At 41.4% G+C, this 26,587-nt stretch overlaps 1 long non-coding RNA gene across 2 annotated transcripts; it reads left to right on the forward strand.

Moving 5' to 3' along the window:
* Window positions 1–823: 823 nt before the first annotated feature.
* LOC130988938 (uncharacterized) lies at window positions 824–2,136 on the forward strand. Of its 2 annotated transcripts, XR_009090278.1 has the most exons (3): window positions 824–1,034; window positions 1,164–1,223; window positions 1,310–2,136. It is a non-coding gene; the product is annotated as an uncharacterized LOC130988938 (long non-coding RNA). The 2 variants fall into 2 exon arrangements; XR_009090277.1 differs by having other exon boundaries at window positions 1,164–2,136.
* Window positions 2,137–26,587: the final 24,451 nt, after the last annotated feature.

Below are 26,587 nucleotides of genomic sequence, written 5' to 3' on the forward strand. Positions count from 1 at the left end.
GTGATACCAATTTTTTTTTTTTTTTCTGTCAATGAGACGTGCATGGCAAATCCACTAATTATTCAGTAATAATCCAGATTGATTCTAGTGCATTGATACATGTTAAATTTTACTATCTCATTTTAATATAATTTTGTTTATGTAATCTTGAATATCTTATATTTTCGCATTTCATGCTTTGCTATATAATTTATATCTTTAATATTTATGTATATTTTATACATTATACATTAGATCATTAGGAATAATAAAATACAAATGATAATTTTATTTCTACGCCTTTAACCTGATTAGCCCGATGGGCTAGCCCGAAACCCGAAAGTTTAGGGTTAGGGTTGAAGATTTACAACCCGAAAAAATCTCCAACCCGATTAGCCCGCACCCGATTAACCCGGAACCCGATAGGGCCAGCCCGAAAACCCGGTGGGCTGGCCCGATTGACATCCCTACTCCTAAACCTATCGTTAATGGGCCATAAGAAATATTAATCTAATTAGTAGCCCACTAATGATAACTTAATACAATAATAATAATAATAATATTTTGTATCTTTTGGGCTCGCTAAAAATTGTATCAAAAATATCTTCTTCTTCTATTTCTTTCACTCGACTCCATTGACATCAAACTCTTCAATTCCTGCATCAAAAATACCACAACTTGGGTAAAATCAAGGAAAAATCAACGGTAAACGACACGAAAATCTATATATTATATAAAAGATCAGTTTAACAGCATCTAACTTACCGTTAATTTTTTAACAGAATATTCCTCTATTTTAACGTCTGTTTATTCAGCCTTCACCCACTATCATTCACCCATTCGGACTTCACCCACTAAATCTATGGCACATTAGCAATTATATTTATGAATTGAGAGCAATTTCACAAGGTAATCACGAACAGTAGAAGTGAACCCACTAACCCATGTTTGTCGTCTAATCTAGAAACTCCCACGTACGGTTTCTTGAAACATTTCATTAGCAATTTTTTTCTTATTTAGATCCCCAACTAGCAAATTCCGACTGTTTTTGACTGGTTTGTAAAATTCTCTCTCTCTCTCTCTCTCTCTCTCTCGCATTCTAATTATCCTCAGATCTGTTTCATACTGTAAAATTCTAATGTTTATGAATTGTTGTGTTTTTTTTTTCAAAAATTGTTTTCTAGGTCATGATTTTATTTCACAAGATTTGTTATCGTGTTTGATGCTCACCTGTGTCTACCTTGGTAAGAAATCGAAGGGAAAATTAGAATCCATGGAATAATTGTTACGTTTGGATTGATTCCTTTTTTTTTCTTTTCTTTTTTTAAAGTTTCATGGCAGATCCTTTGGGGATAAGTATTAGGATTGGTTTCCAATCTCCATTTGTTTTATAGTAAGTCCAACTCTTCGTATGTTTCCCTTGGTCATATTACTGATGTATTTCACTTTTTTATGTGACATTTCCTGAATAATTTAATCAACGAGAATGGGAGGTGGATTTAGAGTGCTACATCTGGTTCGACCTTTCCTTTCGCTTCTCCCAGAGGTTCAAAGTGCAGACAAGAAGGTTATATACACTGTTAGATCTCTGTTCATTTTCCTGGTCTGCATCCAACTTTCTATTGTATGGCATACACTCTACAACTGGCGCAGATCCATTCTATTGGATGCGTGTGATTCTCGCCTCAAACAGAGGCACAATGATGGAGCTTGGAAATGCAGGCCAAAGTCGAGGAAGAAATGGGAGCCGAGAGTTCCTTGAACCCGAGGCTCTTCTTCTAAATGAATCTGAACTTCATTATCACCAGTTGAAGGTATCAGCCAAGCATGAAGTAGTTCTGCCCTCAACCTTCCAATCCCCAAATGGGCTATCGATCTAGGACGCCATTCGTGGCTGCTCCATATATATTTATTCTCCATACGGATATGGAAAAGTCTTGAGGCTTAGAGTGCCCATGAGATACATACAGCCCTTATACTTCTGATCCTCAGGGTCTCAAGCCTTATGTTCGTGGAGTAATCAATAGTCTTTAAGTGCTTTTTTTTCTATCTAAGTGATGTTATTGGTGGAGGTGATATGTAAGAAAAGTGAAGCTTTTAGTGAAATCACTTTGCTCTTATGTTTTTGGGTATGAATTATAACGATTGATTCGTTTTTGCTTTTGTTTATTTTTTTTTTTTTGAGAGATTTTTCCTTTTGTTTCTAAAACGTATGGGGGCACTAATTTTATAATGTACTCCCTCCGTCCACGAAATGAGTACCCATTTGTGGACGGCACGGGTTTTAAGAAATGTATGGAGTGTAGTGTGAATAGTTTAAGGGTCCCACTCTTTTGAGTGTATTAATTAAAGAGATGTGTGGGGTACACTTGCCAAAAAGGGAAATGGGTACTCATTTCGTGGACGGACGAAAAAGGAAATATGGGTACTCATTTCGTGGACGGAGGGAGTATATCATAAAATTTTGCTTTTTAATGTAGAAGAAGAATAAGAAGAAAGAAGGGACGTGGTGCCGTATAGAGATGAAGTTGATAATTGTGGTGATTTGAGAAAAATCATTGCATGATTGAAGGATGTGTAGCGAATATATATTATTTTTCATCAAATAAATTTATACGATTTCAATTATTTAACATGTTAATTTTCTTGACTTTTATTTTTTTAGATACAAGATCGTTTTATGTAATTGGTGCGGACTTTTTTAAAAATTAATTCATATTTTTTTATATTTTGATTATGTTTAATATTTATATTTATATTTATATTTATCTAAAATATCGTTTAATTTTGATACTCGCCGTGCATCGTACGGGCGAGCGTACTAGTAAATAACTAAAACACACCCATCAGAGATACTAATGGTTCATAAAAGAGCTTAGATTAATAATTGAATTTTCTTTTATAATGACCCTTCTTCTCATCGATTTTTCGTAACGATGAAAGTCCTCTTGGGGAGTAACGGCGTAAAGGAGAAAGTGACATTCCCCGTTGATATAGAGATGCAACGAGGTGGGCATTACTTTTACTACCCCTATTATGTGGGTTTTTCTACTAAAATCAAGATGTTTACGCATTTATGCATTTACTCCCTCCGTCCGCCAAGATTATGTCACAATTACTATATTGGGCGTCCACCAAGATTATGTCACTTTCCTTTTAAGGCAATGGTCCCACCATTCTCTTTAATATTTTATTTTTACTAACACTCTTTATTTACAAAAAAATTCACCCAAAATTCAATCTCAACCACACATCTCATAAAGTGGTGGGACCCTTTCTCCACTACATCAAAATCATCATTAAAATTATTAAATCTTGTGCCCAAGCAATTTGACATAATCTTGGCGGACGGAGGGAGTATTTTCTTTTCAATGATTTATTGACTGCAAATATATTTTGAAGTTATTGCATTGCCAAATATTTGATGTTTTAGTATGTTATCTATCTGCTTGAGATGAAGAATTCGGTCCTATGCTAGTGGAGATACTAGTAAGGATTTGTGTACACTAAGGTGGTCGTGAGTCATCTTTCAGGTTGGCCGATCACAATGCTACGAATGGAGGCCTCCCTCTCAGTACTTGATGATATAACAGATATGATACTTATTTGATGAGAAAGTCTGCGCAGACAACTTTGATGAAATGAAAATGAGTTTAGCTAATACAGGGCGCCTTTCTATAAATTCCTTGTGTTATGCATTTGAAATGGCAATGACATTATATATAGCTTTATAAGCATGAGATGTTTTCGGCATGTCATCACTGAGTGCTTTTGTACTCAGCCCTACATGTATTTCTAAATGTGCAGGTTGAGCTGATAAGGTGATGGAGCTGTGCTGAACGAAATATCTCTGGTTGTTAATAAATAATAAGTTCACTTGTCTAATATATGTCTTCATACATATAGCTAGCTATGTATTCCGCTGCAAAACTTTGATGTTTCCTTATATTATAAAACAATAACTATTTGAAATGTCGGGTCAGCTTGAGAACATGTATAAGTTATATTTTGACGGTTAAATTATCAATGACCTCGTCGGCTTTTATTAACTATCGCTTATTGCATCTTTGGTTATTATTTAAGACGAGATTTTAGTGTGTATGACGCCCCTTTTCTTTCTAGTTTCTTTAATCTCCATCCCTAATAGCGGATTCCTCGGTTTGGCTATCCTTAGCAAAATTGGCTGCGACAGAATGGTATCAGAGCTTTGTTTCTTACTCTGAACGTCTAGTATGAGTCACTAAACTAATAAAATATTAACAATAGAGAGCTCAGCACTCCACATCAAGCTCAACGAGGTATGATTTACTTTCAAGGTTTATGAGTTATTAGAATTTGATAAGCACGAGATGGATGTTTCATAGCATGAAGATGATAGTTTATTATACATTGAATGATGGTTTTACTGTTATGAGTTTGAATATACTTTTCAAATGATTTCATAGCATGATGTACTAAGTTATTATAGTACTATGAATGAAATATTATATGATGTGATTGAGATGTTTTGTGATGATATTGTGTTGAACATATAACGTGAATGTTACTTAAGAAAGTACCATGAGCCATAATTTCCTAAAACGACTTTGAGAGAGAATTTTTTTTTTTTTTTTGAATTGTAGTGAGACACGATGATTTAGACTAACGAGTCTAATTTCATTAGAGAAATAGAGTGAAAGAATATTAAATTGAATTAATACTCGATTGTCCGATGATCGTTTCTTGGATTATTATTAATTCATCATACAACGATTAATTCCTAACATGTTCCTATGAATTTAACAGCTGCACACAGGTGTTAGGAAATACTTACTTGAGAATTGGATGCACAGATGGTTGATGATCGCGTCGAATGATTCAGACTCCAGCTCTGATATTCTCGACTGTATCCCGCTCAATTCCCAACGTTGGATGGACAACGAACTATGAGAACTCCCAAAACAGAAAGCCAATCACGTTCCTGCGCCTCCCTCTGCTCTCAAAACCCTAATTTTTATCAGTGTATTTTCCTGAGAGCTGACAGCTGTATTTAATAATACACACAGAAGGAGGAGGCGCTACTTTTAGTGAGAGGGCCGATATTACTGTCTTCTAGGGCTTGGAGACATTGGGCCAGCCCAGGGACCAGATACAAGGAATAAAGATGGGCCTCAAATAAATTAATTTATCCATGGTCAGCCCAGACCATAATTAATTTATAAATATCAGTTCATTCCACTAGAGAACCGATACTGACTTACCCCTTTATTGCCGGTGATGAGTCGGGGCTTGTATTTAGACTTATTAAATCTCCGTATTTAAAATATCCGACATCCATTAATTAATTAGAGCTCTGACAGCTTAAATTAATTAATCTCTTAATAATTCCTTAAGCAGTACCACTCAAACTTTATTATTACGCCTGAACTTAATCAACCTGCAGGGTTTAGCGTAATAAACCTTATTGAGCTCCTTAAGGGGATGTCATTATCCTATACCGGATACGGGTACTAATACAGATAATCAAATATCATATATTAACCGCTATCACCCAAGATACAGAGTACTCGAGTTAGTATATAACTTTCACCCATAGTAAGTCAAAGTGATATACGAGTTAACATATATATCTGAATACTTATTAGTATTAAGATTTATAAGTCACCGAGATCTTGATTCTTCACTTAAGTCAGATAGAAGAATACATCTCAAACTGTGGTCCTATCAATACGTAATGACGTACCAGTATAGACAAGTAGCCAAGACAAACTACTTCCATCAATACTGCAGCCTAAACCAATAACTTGTCCTAGAGTTATTTCGGCTGTGATCATATTATATCTCTTAAGGTTATTCCAATTATATGGTCTTCTGTGATCTACAACACACCATATAATCTACTTATACAGAGATAAAGAACATACATATGCAATCATGAACACCAATCAGATAGGAGATAAGAATAGTGAATAACAGGAATCATTGTATACAAGCATAAAGTTCTTGCTTTCAGTATACAAATCCAACAATCTCCCACTTATACTAAAGCAAAACGTTTAGTATACAATGTGTCTAAATACTAGCTATTACAAAAACTTCACTTCATCTCTCCCACTTATACTGAAAGTTTTTCTCTAAGTGGGTGGCATCAACCGCAATCCCATCCCTCGAGCATGCTTCTCATAGGTCTTTTGCGGTAAGCTCTTCGTGAAAGGATCAGCTAGGTTCTCCAATGTATCAATCTTTTCTACTAGCACATCTCCTCTGTTTACGATTTCTCGTATGATGTGGTACTTTCTCTCTATGTGTTTTGACGCCTTGTGGCTCCTGGGTTCCTTAGAATTTGCCACTGCACCCGAGTTATCACAATAAATTATGATACTCTTAGGCAAATTAGGGACCACTCCTAGATCCAAGAGGTAGTTCCGGAACCATACAGCCTCTTTAGCAGCTTCCGAAGCAGCTACATACTCGGCTTCCATGGTGGAGTCTGCAATGCACTTCTGCTTTGCACTCCGCCACGATACGGCTCCACCTCCCAAGGTAAACACATAACCAGAGGTAGATCTCTTCTCATCCCGGTCAGCCTGGAAATCCGAATCGGTGTAACCCAAAGGAAATAGACTGTCTGACTGGTAAACTAGCCTATAATCTCGAGTCCGTTTCAGGTACTTGAGAATATGCTTTACCGCAGTCCAGTGTCCTGGTGCAGGGTTCGACTGATATCTTGCAACCATGCCAACGACATAGCAAATATCAGGTCTCGTGCATAACATCGCATACATGAGGCTACCTACGGCGGAAGCATAGGGTATCTTCCTCATCTCCTCAACCTCACTAGGCGTCTTAGGACACATGTCCTTAGACAGAGGAATGCCATGTCTAAAATGTAGCAAGCCTTTCTTGGCATTTTGCATGCTAAAACGAGCAATCACAGTATCAATGTAAGACGCTTGAGATAAGCTCAACATCCTTTTCTGGCGATCACGAACGACCTTGATCCCCAGGATGTACGCTGCATCTCCTAAGTCTTTCATTTGAAACTGTTCGGATAACCACTTCTTTATGTCCGATAATAGCTCAACATTGTTGCCAATGAGGAGGATATCATCTAAATAAAGTGCAAGGAAAACCACGTCACCATTGGCATCTAAACGGTACACGCAACTTTCATTTTCACAACGAGTAAATCCATAGGATTTAATGACCTCGTCAAAACGTTTGTTCCATGACCTCGAAGCTTGCTTAAGTCCATAAATGGACTTCTTAAGCTTCCACACAAGATGCTCTTCGCCCTTCTTCACAAACCCTTCAGGTTGCTGCATATAGATGTCCCTTCCTTCTTCAAGGAAACCGTTTAGGAAAGCGGTCTTGACATCCATTTGCCAAATCTCAAGGTTCATGTGGGCTGCTATGGCAAGGAGTATTCGGATAGACTTGAGCATGGCAACCGGCGAAAAGGTCTCATCATAATCTATACCCTGTTCCTGGGTATAACCTTTCGCCACCAGTCTAGCTTTAAAAGCTGCGACTTCGCCATCCGAATCTCTCTTTCTCTTGTATACCCACCTACTACCTATAGCTAAGAAGCCATCTGGTAGTTCGGTCTTCTCGTATACATCCATAGCACCCATGGATTCTATTTCAGAAACCATGGCCTCGTACCAAGAATCTGCATCTTGATCTTTCATCGCTTGTCTAAAGTTGTCAGGGTCGATATCCTTTTGTTCATCAACAGGGAGAAGATCCGAAGATTCTCCCAAGAACATAAATCGATCGGGTTGAACTACAACCCTCCCACTACGACGAAGCGGTGGTGGTACAGCTGTGACAATGGTTTGTGCAGTGTCTTGTGGTGCATTCACTTGCACACTTGGCTGGGGTGATGGAATCGCCTGTCCATTGCCTTCGATTTCTTGAAGGACAATCTCGGACTTAGACTTGTGATTACTTTCATAATCGTGTTCCAAGAATCGTGCGATGGTGCTAACAACCACTTTCTGATCCTTCGGATTATAAAAATAACCACCTTTCGTTTCCTTAGGGTATCATATAAACAGCATTAGTTCGCATCTCGGCTCCAATTTCCTCACTTCCTTGTCTAGCACGTATGCAGGACAACCCCATATCTTTATATGATTCAAGCTGGGCTTACGCCCTGACCATAACTCAATAGGAGTTTTAGGAACCGATTTGGACGGTACCCGATTCAGCAAATAAACCGCTGTTTCCAAGGCATATCCCCAAAACGAAATAGGCAATGATGCATAGCTCATCATAGATCGTACCATTTCCATAAGAGTCCTGTTTCTTCTCTCTGCTACACCGTTCTGTTGGGGAGTACCCGGTGCAGTCAATTTGGATGTAATCCCAAAATCTGACAAGTATTGCAAGAACTCGTTCCCGAGGTATTCGCCACCGCGATCAGACCGCAATGACTTGATAGATTTACCCGTTCTCTTCTCCACCTCCGCCTTGAATTCTTTGAATTTCTCAAAGCATTCAGACTTGCGTTGAAGTAGGTAAATATACCCATACCTTGAGTAATCGTCAATGAAAGTGACGAAGTACTCGTACCCTCCACGAGCTCTAGTGGACATCGGTCCACACAAGTCAGAGTGAATCAATTCTAACACATCCGAGGCCCTATTCCCCTTTGCCTTAAAAGGCCTTGCCGTCATCTTTCCCTCTATACAGGATTCGCAGGTTCTAAATGGCACAGCTTGAAAGTCTTTCAAGATTCCATTTGAAACGAGCCTTTGGATCCTATTTAGATTGATGTGGCCTAATCTTAGGTGCCAAGTATGTGTATATTGTTCATGAGAATAATATTTTCTCTTATTTGGATTTGGAAGAATTTGTGATGTAGATGCAACATGGACAGAGTTATTCATTGGACATGTAATAGTATAGAGAGAGTTGTTCAAAATTCCAGAACAAATAATCTTGTTATCTCTCATGATAGAGACACCCCCATCAAAAGTAACAGAATATCCATTCAAAAACAACTTTGAAACAGAAATTATGTTCCGCCGAAACTCCGGCACATATAAAATATCTCTCAAAACTAAAATGTCATCACCAAAACATAAAGATAAATCTCCAATAGCAACAGCTGCGACCTTCGACGCATTGCCCATGGAGATGGTGATCTCATCACTTGCCAGCTCCCTTGTTGGGTTGAACCCCTGCAAGGTGTAACAAACATGGTCAGTTGCCCCCGTATCCACTACCCACGAATGAGTAGAAAACGAAGCTAAACATGTTTCTGTTACTAAAACTTGTGACGTACCTTGTCCCTTTGCCTTGAGCACTGGACAATCTTTCTTCCAATGCCCAACCTTGCCGCACTTGAAGCACTTTCCCTTAGCCGTTGGCTTGTTCACGCCGCCGCTAGGGCCATCAACTTTGGCTTTACCGCTCCCACTAGCCTCATGGTCATGCTTGCCCTTTGGACCTTTCCACTTCTTTTTCCCGCCTTTCGACGAAGAAGTAGATCCCTTGGCAGCAACAAGGACCTCTTTCCCATTGCGCGTGCCCATGACTCCCTCCGCCGAAACTAGAGCATTCAATAACTCATTGAGAGTATAGTTGGCCTTGCTCATAACGACGTTGAGTCGGAAGTTCTCATAGGTTTTGGGGAGAGTGTTGAGGATGATATCGACTTTGGCTTCGCCTTCGATACCCCCCTCCTAGCAGATCAAGCCTGTCAAACAAATTTGTCATATGCATGACATGATCGTGCACCGAGCTGCCCTCGCTCATTTTACAAGATAAGATTTCTCTCATCAAGTTATAACGAGCAGACCTCTCGGACTCCCCATAAACCTCCTTGAGGTTTAACATGATTTCAGCCGCGTCATTCATGACCTGATGCTGGAGTTGCAAAGTTTGTGACATAGTCATCATAATATAACACTTGGCCATATTATTTGACTTGTGCCACCTTTTATGCGCCTCACGTTCCGCATCAGTCGACTCATCAGTTAAGTATGTACATAATATGGCGTTTCCATTCGGTATAATTTGGACCGATGAGAGGATTGTTGGCTAGAATGTTAATAATCGGAGACATAGACATATCTGAAAGTAAACAAATAAACATGTAAGAACATGAAAAGCATATAGTTCGTAACAATAATATTGTAACCTTTTGATAAAACAATATTAATGAAACCTCCAACGGCTCAAAGAATCCCATGTGCAAGCCACGTTGGGTGGACGTTTACACATGAACTCCTCAACCAGACTATTTACCTAGTCATTTAATTTCCATCCATGTCAACTTAACCTTTTGACAAAGGAAATTAATAGTTGGCACCTTAACTAGACCATATCATCATCAAGAAGGGACTCCTTTGGGAGTTGTACATTGTACTTGATATGATATCTAAGCAATGACCACATTTTAACCTTGAAAATTAAATTCTCGAAATTAGCATACTCACTCGGACCATGCCGCTTTCAATTTAATTTTCTTGGTTATCTTATTTAATTCCATTCTCCAAAGTACTTGTGAAAATTACACAAGTAAGCCACGTTGGGTGGACGTTTACTGCATAACTCCCACTACTTTAATGGTTTAAATATTTTTTTTATAGAAACCTCTTCTGACAAACTTATGAAAAACAAATATGAAGTAAGCCACGTTGGGTGGACGTTTACTCATATTGCTAATCACTTTGTCTAGAGACCGCATGTGGAGGTCTAAAATAATTTTTAATTACTATAAAAAACATTAAACAGCTTAGTCTTTTTCTTTCAAAAGGTTTGTTCATGCTCAAGCACATAAACCTAAACATGCTTTTCTAGAACGCAACATGTAAATCATGCTCGCAGAATTCTAAAACATGCTTAAGAAAACGGCAAACCTACTATCATGCTCGTCTAAGCGCAATTAATAAACAAATATTAACAAGCAAAGACGTGCAAAAGCAGGTAAAGAGCATAAGGGATTAACAACCACGACATGCAAAGAACAATAATTAAAGAATTAAAAATTCTTCGTGATCCATTCGTGGAAACCAACATTTATTCTATTACAAAATAAAAAAAAGAGAAAAACAAGCCCAAAAACTAAAACGGCCCGAAAACTTCAAGCCCGTCGTTGGAATTAGGGTTTGGGCCCCCTAGGGTTTGAGACGCAGCTAGGGTTTGGAAACCCTAGCCGCCACCGCCCTTGGCATCCTCCACCGCCGCCCAGCAGCCCTCGGCGCCGCCTAGCAGCCCGCCGGTGCTGCAGCAGCCAAGGCGCGCGCAGCGTCCCGGCGCTGGCAGCAGCCCGGCGCTGCATCAGCACCGTCCGGACCTCGGTGCTTCCGGCAGCCTTCTCGCACAGCGGCAGCAGGCGCGCGCAGCCACCAGCACCCATTCGGCAGCCTCCAGCAACAGCAGCAACCGGCGCTCGGCGGCAGCAGCTCTAGCGGACGACAACAGCAACGGCAGCAGCGGCAGCGCGCCGCCTGCCGGGTGTGCAGCGCGCAGAGCGCGCAGACGCAGCCCCGGGCGCGCACCGCCCCTGCCCGCTGCTTCCAGCCGTTCGCCCAGCCCTAGCCGAGCCCGCCTCGCCATTAGCGCGTGTCCAGACCAGGGAGCAGCAGCGGCCGCGCGATCGCCTGCCTGGGCGCGCTACGCGCGGTGTGCACGCACCCACGCGCGCGCTGCCCCTCGGCGCCCGCGGCGCCTCGCTCTCGGTCACCCGCGCCTCACCATGATCCGGCAGCCCATGCCGCACTCCTGACACCGTTCTTCGTTTATTGATTCGTCGTCATCCTCGTTTCGTTCCTTGGTTTTACAGATTTACAACGGAAAAACAAATACAATTGAAATCCTAATCTAACCACGGATTTTCTTGTGGTGAAAAACGATTACAACGTCAAACGACGTATTCCACGAATCAACAGACCACGAAGAACAACAGCAGTTAAAAACAACGCATATTATTAATCGTACACAAATTAATAATAGAGCCAAGAAATTAATCCTGGGCACTGATACCAATTGAAGAAATATTAAATTGAATTAATACTCGATTGCCCGATGATCGTTTCTTGGATTATTATTAATTCATCATACAACGATTAATTCCTAACATGCTCCTATGAATTTAACAGCTGCACACAGGTGTTAGGAAATACTTACTTGAGAATTGGATGCACAGATGGTTGATGATCGCGTCGAATGATTCAGACTCCAGCTCTGATCTTCTCGACTGTATCCCGCTCAATTCCCAACGTTGGATGGACAACGAACTATGAGAACTCCCAAGACAGAAAGCCAATCACGTTCCTGCGCCTCCCTCTGCTCTCAAAACCCTAATTTTTATCAGTGTATTTTCCTGAGAGCTGACAGCTGTATTTAATAATACACACAGAAGGAGGAGGCGCCACTTTTAGTGAGAGGGCCGATATTACTGTCTTCTAGGGCTTGGAGACATTGGGCCAGCCCAGGGACCAGATACAAGGAATAAAGATGGGCCTCAAATAAATTAATTTATCCATGGTCAGCCCAGACCATAATTAATTTATAAATATCAGTTCATTCCACTAGAGAACCGATACTGACTTACCCCTTTATTGCCGGTGATGAGTCGGGGCTTGTATTTAGACTTATTAAATCTCCGTATTTAAAATATCCGACATCCATTAATTAATTAGAGCTCTGACAGCTTAAATTAATTAATCTCTTAATAATTCCTTAAGCAGTACCACTCAAACTTTATTATTACGCCTGAACTTAATCAACCTGCAGGGTTTAGCGTAATAAACCTTATTGAGCTCCTTAAGGGGATGTCATTATCCTATACCGGATACGGGTACTAATACAGATAATCAAATATCATATATTAACCGCTATCACCCAAGATACAGAGTACTCGAGTTAGTATATAACTTTCACCCATAGTAAGTCAAAGTGATATACGAGTTAACATATATATCTGAATACTTATTAGTATTAAGATTTATAAGTCACCGAGATCTTGATTCTTCACTTAAGTTAGATAGAAGAATACATCTCAAACTGTGTTCCTATCAATACGTAATGACGTACCAGTATAGACAAGTAGCCAAGACAAACTACTTCCATCAATACTGCAGCCTAAACCAATAACTTGTCCTAGAGTTATTTCGGCTGTGATCATATTATATCTCTTAAGGTTATTCCAATTATATGGTCTTCTGTGATCTACAACACACCATATAATCTACTTATACAGAGATAAAGAACATACATATGCAATCATGAACACCAATCAGATAGGAGATAAGAATAGTGAATAACAGGAATCATTGTATACAAGCATAAAGTTCTTGCTTTCAGTATACAAATCCAACATAGAGGTTACATATTAAGTAGATGGATGAGATGAGATTTGAATATTTATAAGGCTTGAGCTATTGAAAGAACCATTACTACTTATTATGTGTTTTTTCCATGAGCTATATTTTGTTTAGCAAGTTGAGATGTGTTAGTTCCTCGAGCCACCCTTTAAAGTTCTCCATATAGGATGGCTTGTACTGAGCGTACCCCGAGGAGAAGGAGGGCCATTGCGACGCCCACTCCTGCTGGTATACGCTTCGAGTTCGAAACCTATGCTATGTGCTACTGTGATAATGTTGGCTAGTTTTTGGCAAATATTCATAGTCTATGGTTGGCAGCCAGTCTGGTTGGCTCTATTGGTTTAGATGGCATGGGCAGAGGTGTTAGCCCTGATTACACTTTTTGGATGAGGGTGAACCTTGGCTGGTTCGGAGACTATGATGGTTTTTGTGGCTGCTTTGAGCCATCAGTACTATGCATGGAAGCGTCCTCCTATGGGGCCTTATCAGTTACCACTTGAGTATATATGGGTTTGGGCATTTGATGCGCCTCAGCCTGGAGCATATCAGGAGGCACGCGCACTGCTTGAGCAATTGGGCCTTCTATACCTGTGAAGATACCGACGTCCCCTGTCCTACCTTTGGTACCTCTTCGGACTGTCTCTCCCACTCCATCTGTTCTCGGAGTTTGTAGCCATGATCAGTTTGAGGCTGGTGGTTCCCGACCAGCCGGGATAAAGAGAGAGAGCCTGAGGATGATCCCGAACTCCAGTAGCCTATTGGGACGGTTCGTCTAGAGCCATTGGACCCATTTGAGTTGGGTTTTCATGCAGATATGTTGGACCTGTACGGGAACCCATTTGTTGCACACTCCACATCTGGGAACTTATACGAGAGTGATGCGGCCATCGAGCCGAATGCTGGTACAACTGAGGAGAGTGAGCCGATGGAAGATGAGGAGGGCTCAGAGCACGAGTCAGAGGCCAGCGTAGGCAACACGTCATGAGCCTAGTTTTTAGCTTTTTATGATGATGGAGTTTGTGTATATATGTTGCTAATACTATGAGTATGACTTATTAGGATTTCTGTATGATGCACATATATGTATGCTACCGATGTGAACGATGTATATATTCCTAGCGATCTACGAGTAGCAGCTAGATGAGTGGACGGTGACTATGACCCTAGTGGGACCATACCGCGGCATAGTATTGTTAGTGATATTAGCTAAGAGGGTGCATCATGACAAGTATTATGCTTTTTATAGGGTTACAACGTCGTCAATATCTTTTTCTGGTTTTCCATCCTCATTCAAGTAAACCAAATAAGCTTGTGCTCCCTGATTTCTTATCATCATTGTTGCTTGAACTGCTGAGATGATCGAAACTTTTTTTCTTCGATCGATGCCATGAAAACAAGTTTGTTTTCCTCCGGGTGGGTGGAAGGATATCAGTCTATTTTCACAATTTATCATAGCAATGTTCTTAGCAAACTAGTCCATTCCTAAGATAATGTCTACGTCCCACATAGGCATTAAGTATATGGAACTTGTTTTCATCTTAAGTGATCCTAGCTCAAACTCTAAGTTAGAAATCACGTGAGAAATTGTAGCAGCTTTTCCTACACGCGTATGTACTCTCAACTTGGGACTAGCTTGTTCTGGTTTAAGTCCCAAAGTGTCTACGCATGCACTTGCTATAAATGAATGTGAAGCTCCTATATCAAATAGAACTACAATAGGTATGTGCATCAGCTTGCCCATACCTGTCAGGTGTCCTTGATTCTTCTTGGGTTATTTTTGATTGAGAGCGAAGGCTCTCTAATATTGCGGCGGTTGTGGGCGACGTTGTTGCTGTTGTCGCTAATTGCGCGGTGCCTAGCGCTGTCACTGATGCTGATGCTATTGAGGTGGTTGAGGAAACCCCATAATGGCTCTTAATGGTTGAGCTAGATTTCTGTTGGGCCTTTCTCCTCCAGATCCTTGCTGCTTACTCGGACAAAAGGATGCATAATGGCCAGTCTGCCCACAGATGAAACAACTGTTGCTTCCCGCTCTACAGATTCCCAAGTGCATCTTGTTGCACTTGGCGCACGATGGTGTCCTCTGTAGTTCCGAGGATTGTCCAACCGGACCAGGCTACTGTGGTCTACCTTGCTGCGGTGGTCCCTGCCATGGTATCTTGTTTCTCTGGTGGAGTTGGTGCCTGTGACTGTTTCTCTGGCTGCATTGCTACCTCCATATCCAAGGCTCTGTTCAAAGCCTCGGCATAGGGTAGTGTAGTCTGACTCGCCAGCACCACTCGAATATCCTATCTCAGTCCGGCACAGAATAACTCAGACATCTTCTCGTCAGTGTCCACCTTCTGTGGCGTAAATCGTGACAAGTCACAGAATTCTCTATCGTATTTTGCAACGGTCTTCATACCCTGCCTCAAATTGGTAAACTCCGCCTCCTTCTATTTGCGATAACTTCTCAGTATATACTTTTCAAATAGTATTTCTTTAAATTGGTCCCAAGTAAAATTCTCAATCTGCTCGGGTGTCAAAACCTTCTGTCGTGCTTCCCACCAATAATCAGCGGATCCTGTTAATTGGAAAAACATGCACAACAATCTTTCTTGATCATTGCACCTAAGGAATTTAAAAATTCTCTCCAAAGCTCGAACCGAATCCTCAGCTTCAGATGGGTTCACCGTTCCACTAAATCTAGGTGGATTCAGTCAAAGAAAAAGTTCTTCGACTCTCCTATCATGTGGAGGTGGCGGCGGTGGATTATTCTCTTGCCCTTCCTCTTCTTCAATAATATTACGCTTTCTTAACAGCATTCTGCATGAAACGAAAAAGACAAATCTCTAAATACTCAATGATACTAAAGACAACATAAAAATAAAAAAATCTTTTTATTTTCTCAAAATTCTAACTCTAACTTAAAAGGAAAACTCATGTTCAACTTAACCATAAACTCATAAAGTGATAAACAGTCAACATTTACTCCAAAGGACCACTTAGGTCTCATGTATATACACTGGGAAAATTGCCTCATAAAGGACTTAAGCAGAAGGGGCATGTAACCCTACAAAAAGCATAATACTTGTCATGATGCACTCTCTCAGCTAACATCACTAACAATACTATGTCGCGGTACGGTCCCACTAGAGTCATCGTCAGCGTCCACTCATCTAGCTGCTACTCGTAGATCGCTAGGAATATATACATCATTCACATCGATAGCATACATTTATATGCATCATACAGAAACTCTAATAAGTCATAGTCATAGTATCAACAATATATATACACAAACTCCATTATCATAAAGAAACAAAAAACTAAGCCCATGGCGTGCTGCCCACGCTGGCCTCTGACTCGTGCTTTGAGCCCTTTTCATCATCCATCTGCTCACTCTCCTCAACTGTACCAGCATTCGGCACGATGGCCGCATCACTCTCTTATAAGTACACAGTTGTGGAGTGCGCAACAAATGGGTTCCCGTACAGGTCCAGCATATTTGCATGCAAACCCAACCCAGATGGGTACAATGGCTTTAGATGAACCATCCCAATAGGTTGCTAGAGCTCGGGATCATCCTCAGGCTCTCTCTCTATCCTGGCTAGTCGGGAACCACCCACCTCAAACTGATCTAAGCTACAAACTCCGAGAACAGATGGAGTGGGAAAGATAGTCCGAAGAGGTACCAAATGTAGGACAAGGGACATCGATATCTCCACAGGTATAGAAGACCCAATTGGCTCAAGCAGTGCAGGTGCCTCCTGATATGCTCCAGGATGAAGCGCATCAAATGCCCCAACCCGTATATACTCAAGTGGTAACTGATAAGCCCCCATAGGTGGGAGCCTCCATGTATATTACTGATGGCTCAAAGCAGCCACAAAACCATCATAGTCTCTGAACCAGCCAAGGTCCACCCCCATCCAGAAAGTGTAATAAGGAGCTAACACCTTTGCATGTCCCCGTCATTCCAAAGGCAGTAGATGAATCAGGTGCATCATGCCATCTAAACCAATAGAGCCAACCAAACTGGCTGCTAACCAGAGGCTGCAAATATTTGCTAGAAACTGACCAACATTATCACAGTAGCACGTAACATAGGTTTCGAACTCAAAGTGTACACCAACAGGAGTGGGACTCGCAATGGCCCTTCTCCTCCTCGGGGTACGCACAATACGAGCCATCTTATAAGGAGAACTTTAATGGGTGACTCAAGGAACTAACGCATCTCAACTTGCAAAACAAAATATAGCTCATGGAAAAACACATAATAAGTAGTAATGATTCTTTCAATAACTCAATCATTATAAATAATCAAATCTCATCTCATCCATCTATTTAGTATGTAACCTCTATTTCTCTAATGAAATTAGATTCGTTAGTCTAAATGTATTTCACTGAGTGCTTTTATACTCAGCCCTGCATATATTTCTAAATGTGCAGGTTGAGCTGATGAGGTGATGGAGGTGTGCTAGGCGAAATTATTTAAGATGATATTTTAGTGTGTATGATGCCCCTTTTCTTTCCCATTTTTTTAATCCTCATCCTCAATCGCGGATTCCTCGGTTTAGCTATCCTTAGCAATTCGGGCTGCGACATCATCTTACCTCTTATACCAATCAACTTGAACCTCACATCATGTGAATTTCCTTCAAAATTTATTTTTCTAAACATGCGAAATGATTTAGATGTTTTGCACAATTTCATAATGTAATTGACCTCGCAATCCACATGCTTATGGGAAAAAATAAATCAAACAAAATTACAATCAGTGATTGTTGTTTATGTCATTCTTCATATAAAAAATGTAAGTTGGGCAAACTTTAGAATCATACTATTTGCTGACATTAGACTACCAATTAAATGATAGTTTTATCCGTTAAGACGAAACACTAGTGGACTCTTACCCCCAATTAAGTGTGATCTGTCCTACCACCATTTAAAGTGAACCCAAACATGGTATTATAAAGAATGAATATTCTCAAGAAAGTGCTTACTCTTAAAATTTTCACCAAAAATCAAATCATAAAATGCTTTTGGATGGCATTCCACTTTTGTTAGTTCGAATCTTTCCATGCCATGAGATTATCCCTAGTAGTGATCGTCCCAACCATCCAATCATCCATTATTTTTAATATTTAATTAATTTCTCTATCTTTCACATCACTAATTTTCTATCCAACCTAATCATACCTATTTTTAATAATTTATCAGTGACTGCTTTAACCACCCAACCACAATATTTTATATAATTATTTTATAATTACTTTTAATTAAATTTTTTTAATTATGTCAAACATAAATTAAAATAATAAAAAATTACAAATTTTCAAAATTATTTTATATAATTTTAAGAGTTGTTAGGTCCTGAGGGTCTCGAATAGGTGTATGGGGGGGAATACACCTATGTGCTATTTTTACTTAATCTACTGACCTCAATCAGAGGGATCTCAGTCAGAGATCAAGATGAAACTTTGCACGCAAACAAGGACTCCTGTTTTACTGAAATCAGTTTTGACCAACAGGGTTGACGACTGATACTGAAAGCTCTTCAGTAATGAGTTATCAGTTAAGTTGCTGGAACTTAACTGATCTAAGTAAGGGCTTCAGTCGTGTTTGCTAAAATAGAGATGATATCACTCTTCCTTACTATCAGAGGATAGTTCAGTCAGATTGATATCATACGCAGCGGAAATTAAACTTAGTTTCGTAATAGCCTCGGTGGAGCAGGTTGTTGGATTAAGGTTTCTCTTTGCTGTTTGTCAGCGTTCAGTTTTATCAATTGAAATATCACAAGTAAGAATGTAAAACTGAAAGCTGTAAATAACACAGAGACTTTTATGTGGTTCGGAAAAAAACCCTTTCCTACATCCACGGTTGGTTGATCAGACCAACAATCCACTCCGCAAGTGCTTCACTGGTGCACTGCAAACCGTACCCGTGTGCTTGCCTGGTGCACACAACCGTAAACTAAAGAAAACCCTTCTTCAGCACCCACACAACCTCGCGTAGGATTTCCCTGCTAAGCACACCTCGTGCTCAAACTTTTCACTCAGAGTTCAGAGTACCTTCCTGAACTCCGAACCACTCAAACACTCTTATGGGGGGAGGTTTGAACGAGTGCCAACTATACTTACAAAGAACAAATTCTTTGAAGCAAGTTTGACCTTTGGCTTCTGGGTAAACAGATATATACCTAGGGTCTAAGAGAATGTATGTAATCAGCAGTGACTGATTTTGGCTTTGGAATTCTCTTCTTCGATTCAAGCTTTGGGGCGGTTAAGCTTTAGGCTGAGTAGCAATTTTGGCAGAGCTTCAGCTTATGTCGTTGAATCGGTGAAGGTTGAAGTGATCCTCGAGCGCTATTTGTAGGAGAACTCTTGAATAGATCCGTTGGCGTAAATCGTCCTCAAGATTTCTTTCGTTGGAGAGCAATTTGAATTTGGGCTGAGGCTTCAATCTTCGAGGTTCCTTGTCTGTGTGGAAACGGCTCTCTTTGATGGACAGGAGATGTGACATCTCTGAAAAGTAACCACCAGATAGGAATGACCTCTGCAGAGATAAGATATTCTGATATCTATGCATTTAATGCAGCTGTACTTGTGCGTACGTGGCTTCCTCTGAACGTTGGAAGATCAGTCCTAGGAGGAATGTTCAACTGATACTTGACTTTAGTATCAGTCCTTTGCGCGCATTAAATAATCAGTCTTCAACTGATTCTTCAACTGATACTTCAGTTGGTATCTGCAATCTTCAGTCTTCAGTCTTCGTTCTTCAGTCTTCAGTCTTCGACACCGCAACTAAACTAGAAACGAACTCTAACACTTGAGTTCAAAAACGATTCTAGTCTATTACATATAAGTCCTATGAATTTTGGTATCATCAAAACAAGGGTTAGGATATTCCACAAGGTTCCCAACAATTTCCCCCTTTTTGATGATGCCAAAACCACACAGCAGTTCTAGACAGCAAAAAGACTGAACTCACAGTACAAGTTCTAAACATGGGGTGAAAACAGTTCCCCCTTAACAATAGAACCTAAAAACTTATACTTAGAATAAGAACGAAAACAGTTCTAAAACAGAACATAAAGAAGACAGAAAAACCATAATCAGAGCCTGGACAAAGAGTCATTGTCTTCAGGTTGAGATCAATAAGAAGTTGTTCTTTTCATTAAGGAAAGACTGATAAAACATCAGTCTAAATTACAACTTGAGAACAGAAAAGAACATTACAGAGGACATTCAAATGACTCAAGGTTTCTGATTGTAGAGATTGAAAACTGCTTCCCATATCTTTCTGCCTTCCCTGGAGTCTGGATGAATGCTCCAAATTCTGCATACTGTTCTGACTTGTTTCTTGATCCTTTCTCTGTCGACTCCATTCCTGATCCTTGGTGGAGTGACCACTTTCTTCTGAGGGTCAGGAATGTCTTTTCCATATTCCTTCTGAGCTTCCAGCATTCGACGAACAAGATCTCGTTCTTCAAGTTGCATCAGAAAGTACTTCCAGGCTTCATTCCTGGGCTCCTTGTCACCTTGGATGTTTGCAAACACCATCCATTTGGTGTAGCGTTCCTTGATTTTCTCCCACCAGTCATTCAACTCTGACGGTATCCATTTATCTGGTCGCTCAAACTTTTCCAGATGTGATACAATCAATCCATTCTTGAGATAATGTTCGAGCTTCTGATCTTCCTCTAGAGTTGAAATGAAGTCGACAGTTTTCTTCTTCTTCAGTTCTGATTCATTTGAGGAGCTTTCTCTGCTTCTCTTTCTGCTGGCTTCAACTGAGGCGAAAGTGGGAGCAACCCTTGCAGTGATTTCTTCAGCCCTGTTTTCAACCCTATCGAAAACAGAGGGGAGCATTTCCGCTTCTCTTCGCATGCGCTTCATTATATCCTCTTCCCCCTTTTTGGCATCAGCGGGAGGAAGTCGGCTTTGCAACTCTTGAAGATCATTGAGCATCTTCTGAAGGAGAGCGGAGTCAGGAGATTCTTTGGTTCGTTGGAGTTGCCTTTCCACCTGTACCAGTCGTTCCAGGATAGGCTGTACTGTCTTTGCAACGAGTTCCTTGACTTCGGTTCTCGGCATGAACGTCTTTAGGAACTCAAGTTCCATTTCCCGAATCTTTTCAGTTAGTTCAATGTATTGTGTCTTCCTTTCAATCTCTGATTCGAGAAAGAGTGTGTACAGTTCCGCGTAATCCTTCTAAATTTTGGGGAGACCTTTCTTTGGATCAAGCATTTCAACCTTGTATCTGAGCAGAGCCTTTTCTTCTGCCTCTATCCGCTGTTGGAGCTCATTGATCAAGCCGGCATGATAGACCATCTCTTCGGTTGCCTGTTTCTCGACTTCTTTAAGCTTCTTCACGAACTTTTTACCATAGATTTGCTGTAGTTCGAGCTCGTGCTTGAGTGAGTCGATTTCAAGCCGTTGATCAGCAAGCTGGTTCAGCAGTACATCCATTGGTCTTTCTTCATCATCAGAGATCCGTAATAGATGTCTGTGCGGCCGATTATGTTTGCAGACGGTGAGGCGCTCATCAGTTTCCGTATCCGAATCAAATAGAACAGGTCCTTCTGCGCGAGGAAGCTCGACGTGTTCTATTGGAACATCTGATTCGGCAGGAGAATTCTGCTCTTGCTGACGCTCTTCATTGGTTTTGGATGTGGAGGCCTCGGCTTGACTGGTTGGAGCAGGGCGATCTGTTCTTTCTTCAAAAAGACTGCGGAATTGCTTGCTCTTGACTGATGTCCTGGCCTTCAGGTGGAATAGGCTCATCAGTGCTCAAGAGTGTTGATGAAGGCGGAGGAGACTTGAGGATGTCGTCAACTCGTTCTTCAGAAATTGGACGATCAGCATTGTCTGCTGATCTCTCTTCTTCTACTGAAAGAGGAGCATCAACTACAGTGATGCTAGCCTGGTCTGCTTCAGCTGGAATTGTCGGATGAGAAGATGGTAACTCCAGTTGACTGATTGAATCAGTCATTGGTTGTACATCGGCGGCAGGGTCAGCAGCAGCTTCCGTCGGTTGTGCAGTGTCATCAACTGGAGAGCTGCGAGCATCAGTGACTTGCTCTATGATGAGAGGCTCTTCAATCACCTTTGATGTCCCAGCATTGTCGTTGAGTGACAAGAGACGTCTGAATTGTTTGGAGGAGTACAAGTAATTCATGGCAAAACTGTCAAAGTCATGAATTACATCCCAAACACTTTCAATTTGAAAGAAGCTGATCAGAGAAGCCTCTTCCTTCTCGAACGAGTCTTCAGCTTCAGGGCTGAGAAGACTGTTGATTCTTGGGCATGGCGCCGTTTTCAGGAGAGTATGCGTGAGGAGTCTATGAAGTTCCCGGTAGACTCCTAATGACGTATCAACATCACCAATTATGCGTCGGAGGTGATTGGCGGCATTTTGTTGAGCTTCAGACTGAAGTTCAACAGCTTCCTGTGTACCTTTGAAAATAAAGGTGGAGGCTGGTTCTGGGATAGCTTCCACAACTGCTTTGCCTTTGGATTTTGGAGAGAGTTTCCAAGGCATCTCAGTTGGTATTGATGGTTTCTTGGGGAGGATGGTACGAACACGACGTGGCACATTTGTGCGAAGATTTGATGGAGGCGAATCAGGGGCTTCAGAATCAGATGATGGAGGAGAAGAGATATCAATTACCTTTGTCTTCAAAGAAGGTTTGGGATCCCTTCTTGCCAGTTTGAAAAGACGAAGGCTATCTGTGAATGCGATCATCTTTGGCCATTGCACAAATTTGTGCTTCTCTGTTCCCTTGATAATGATCTGGGAGACCCTGTTCCCTTGTCGAACCATCGTCGCCGGCCTTGTGTTGTGAGCTTCATTGTAGAGAAGCCTTAGGTAAGCTTCTTCCCAGTTGTAGCATTCTTTTTCCATAAGGGCCGCCATGACATTCTTCTGCGGTTGAGAAGCTTTGTCGGGAGTCCCTGTAGCACCTATCCAGCACTTCTGGATAATTTTGCCCAACATGGCAAACTCTGGATGAAGATGAGAAAGAGTGACTTGACTCTTCGTTGATTCAGATTCATCCTTTAGTGCGGTCTTGAGAGTTGCATTTGCTTCTTCATCAGTCAATTTGGAGAGGAGAGATCCACCGTTCGGGAGATTGAACAATTCCCTGACAATCTCGGAGATGTTGAGAGTCTCTTCAATGCAGTTTGCTCCGTTGATGATACTGACTTTTGAGATCAGTTCTTCGGAGTTGTTGAATCTGAGATTCTCGTAGAATTTTCTGACAGCATCGTCGAGTAGATACTTCGGTTCACTGGTGATAAACTTCATCCATCCGTTTCGGTGGAGAATTTCTGAGACCTTTGCATATTCCGGCTTCTTTTCAAAGGATTTCTTATGCACCGTCTGCTCGTATCTGACATCTTTCTCTCTTGGAGTCTCCTTTTTGTTGTCAGTCCTCTTCATGTTTGTCTTGGCCATCTCGAATCGGAAATCTGTAAATAAAAATTTGCAGGGACAGATCTCACAGTAGAGTGCTGTGGATTTTGGAAGTTAGAGAGAGAGCAAAATTGATGGAGAATGGAGGAATGGCAGTAATGGAGAAAGTGTGATCGTGGGAGATGAACAGTTTCCAAGGGTAATCGAAAAGACGTGGGCGGTTTGAAATCTGCGCGCCAAATCAATTTTAATGAATTTTGACGTCCGTAATACATGCCCGTCAGATAAGTGCCCAGAAAAATGAGATATGAACTGATATAGCTATTTTCATTACAAGTCCAAGAGATCATGTCAAATATTCTATATCAGTTCATATCTCATTTTTCTAGGCACTTATCTGACGGACATTTATTACGGACGTCAAAATTCATTAAAATTGATTTGGCGAGCAGATTTCAAACCGCCCACGTCTTTTCGATTACCCTTGGAAACTGTTCATCTCCCACGATCACATTTTCTCCATTACTGCCATTCCTCTATTCTCCATCAATTTTGCTCTCTCTCTAACTTCCAAAATCCACAGCACTCTACTGTGAGATCTGTCCCTGCAAATTTTTATTTACAGATTTCCGATTCGAGATGGCCAAGACAAACATGAAGAGGACTGACAACAAAAAGGAGACTCCAAGAGAGAAAGATGTCAGATACGAGCAGACGGTGCATAAGAAATCCTTTCAAAAGAAGCCGGAATATGCAAAGGTCTCAGAAATTCTCCACCGAAACGGATGGATGAAGTTTATCACCAGTGAACCGAAGTATCTACTCGACGATGCTGTCAGAAAATTCTACGAGAATCTCAGATTCAACAACTCCGAAGAACTGATCTCAAAAGTCAGTATCATCAACGGAGCAAACTGCATTGAAGAGACTCTCAACGTCTCCGAGATTGTCAGGGAATTGTTCAATCTCCCGAACGGTGGATCTCTCCTCTCCAAATTGACTGATGAAGAAGCAAATGCAACTCTCAAGACCGCACTAAAGGATGAATCTGAATCAACGAAGAGTCAAGTCACTCTTTCTCATCTTCATCCAGAGTTTGCCATGTTGGGCAAAATTATCCAGAAGTGCTGGATAGGTGCTACAGGGACTCCCGACAAAGCTTCTCAACCGCAGAAGAATGTCATGGCGGCCCTTATGGAAAAAGAATGCTACAACTGGGAAGAAGCTTACCTAAGGCTTCTCTACAATGAAGCTCACAACACAAGGCCGGCGACGATGGTTCGACAAGGGAACAGGGTCTCCCAGATCATTATCAAGGGAACAGAGAAGCACAAATTTGTGCAATGGCCAAAGATGATCGCATTCACAGATAGCCTTCGTCTTTTCAAACTGGCAAGAAGGGATCCCAAACCTTCTTTGAAGACAAAGGTAATTGATATCTCTTCTCCTCCATCATCTGATTCTGAAGCCCCTGATTCGCCTCCATCAAATCTTCGCACAAATGTGCCACGTCGTGTTCGTACCATCCTCCCCAAGAAACCATCAATACCAACTGAGATGCCTTGGAAACTCTCTCCAAAATCGAAAGGCAAAGCAGTTGTGGAAGCTATCCCAGAACCAGCCTCCACCTTTATTTTCAAAGGTACACAGGAAGCTGTTGAACTTCAGTCTGAAGCTCAACAAAATGCCGCCAATCACCTCCGACGCATAATTGGTGATGTTGATACGTCATTAGGAGTCTACCGGGAACTTCATAGACTCCTCACGTATACTCTCCTGAAAACGGCGCCATGCCCAAGAATCAACAGTCTTCTCAGCCCTGAAGCTGAAGACTCGTTCGAGAAGGAAGAGGCTTCTCTGATCAGCTTCTTTCAAATTGAAAGTGTTTGGGATGTAATTCATGACTTTGACAGTTTTGCCATGAATTACTTGTACTCCTCCAAACAATTTAGACGTCTCTTGTCACTCAACGACAATGCTGGGACATCAAAGGTGATTGAAGAGCCTCTCATCATAGAGCAAGTCACTGATGCTCGCAGCTCTCCAGTTGATGACACTGCACAACCGACGGAAGCTGCTGCTGACCCTGCCGCCGATGTACAACCAATGACTGATTCAATCAGTCAACTGGAGTTACCATCTTCTCATCCGACAATTCCAGCTGAAGCAGACCAGGCTAGCATCACTGTAGTTGATGCTCCTCTTTCAGTAGAAGAAGAGAGATCAGCAGACAATGCTGATCGTCCAATTTCTGAAGAACGAGTTGACGACATCCTCAAGTCTCCTCCGCCTTCATCAACACTCTTGAGCACTGATGAGCCTATTCCACCTGAAGGCCAGGACATCAGTCAAGAGCAAGCAATTCCGCAGTCTTTTTGAAGAAAGAACAGATCGCCCTGCTCCAACCAGTCAAGCCGAGGCCTCCACATCCAAAACCAATGAAGAGCGTCAGCAAGAGCAGAATTCTCCTGCCGAATCAGATGTTCCAATAGAACACGTCGAGCTTCCTCGCGCAGAAGGACCTGTTCTATTTGATTCGGATACGGAAACTGATGAGCGCCTCACCGTCTGCAAACATAATCGGCCGCACAGACATCTATTACGGATCTCTGATGATGAAGAAAGACCAATGGATGTACTGCTGAACCAGCTTGCTGATCAACGGCTTGAAATCGACTCACTCAAGCACGAGCTCGAACTACAGCAAATCTATGGTAAAAAGTTCGTGAAGAAGCTTAAAGAAGTCGAGAAACAGGCAACCGAAGAGATGGTCTATCATGCCGGCTTGATCAATGAGCTCCAACAGCGGATAGAGGCAGAAGAAAAGGCTCTGCTCAGATACAAGGTTGAAATGCTTGATCCAAAGAAAGGTCTCCCCAAAATTC

Source organism: Salvia miltiorrhiza, chromosome 6 (assembly GCF_028751815.1).
Source record: "Salvia miltiorrhiza cultivar Shanhuang (shh) chromosome 6, IMPLAD_Smil_shh, whole genome shotgun sequence".
NCBI lineage: Eukaryota > Viridiplantae > Streptophyta > Magnoliopsida > Lamiales > Lamiaceae > Salvia > Salvia miltiorrhiza.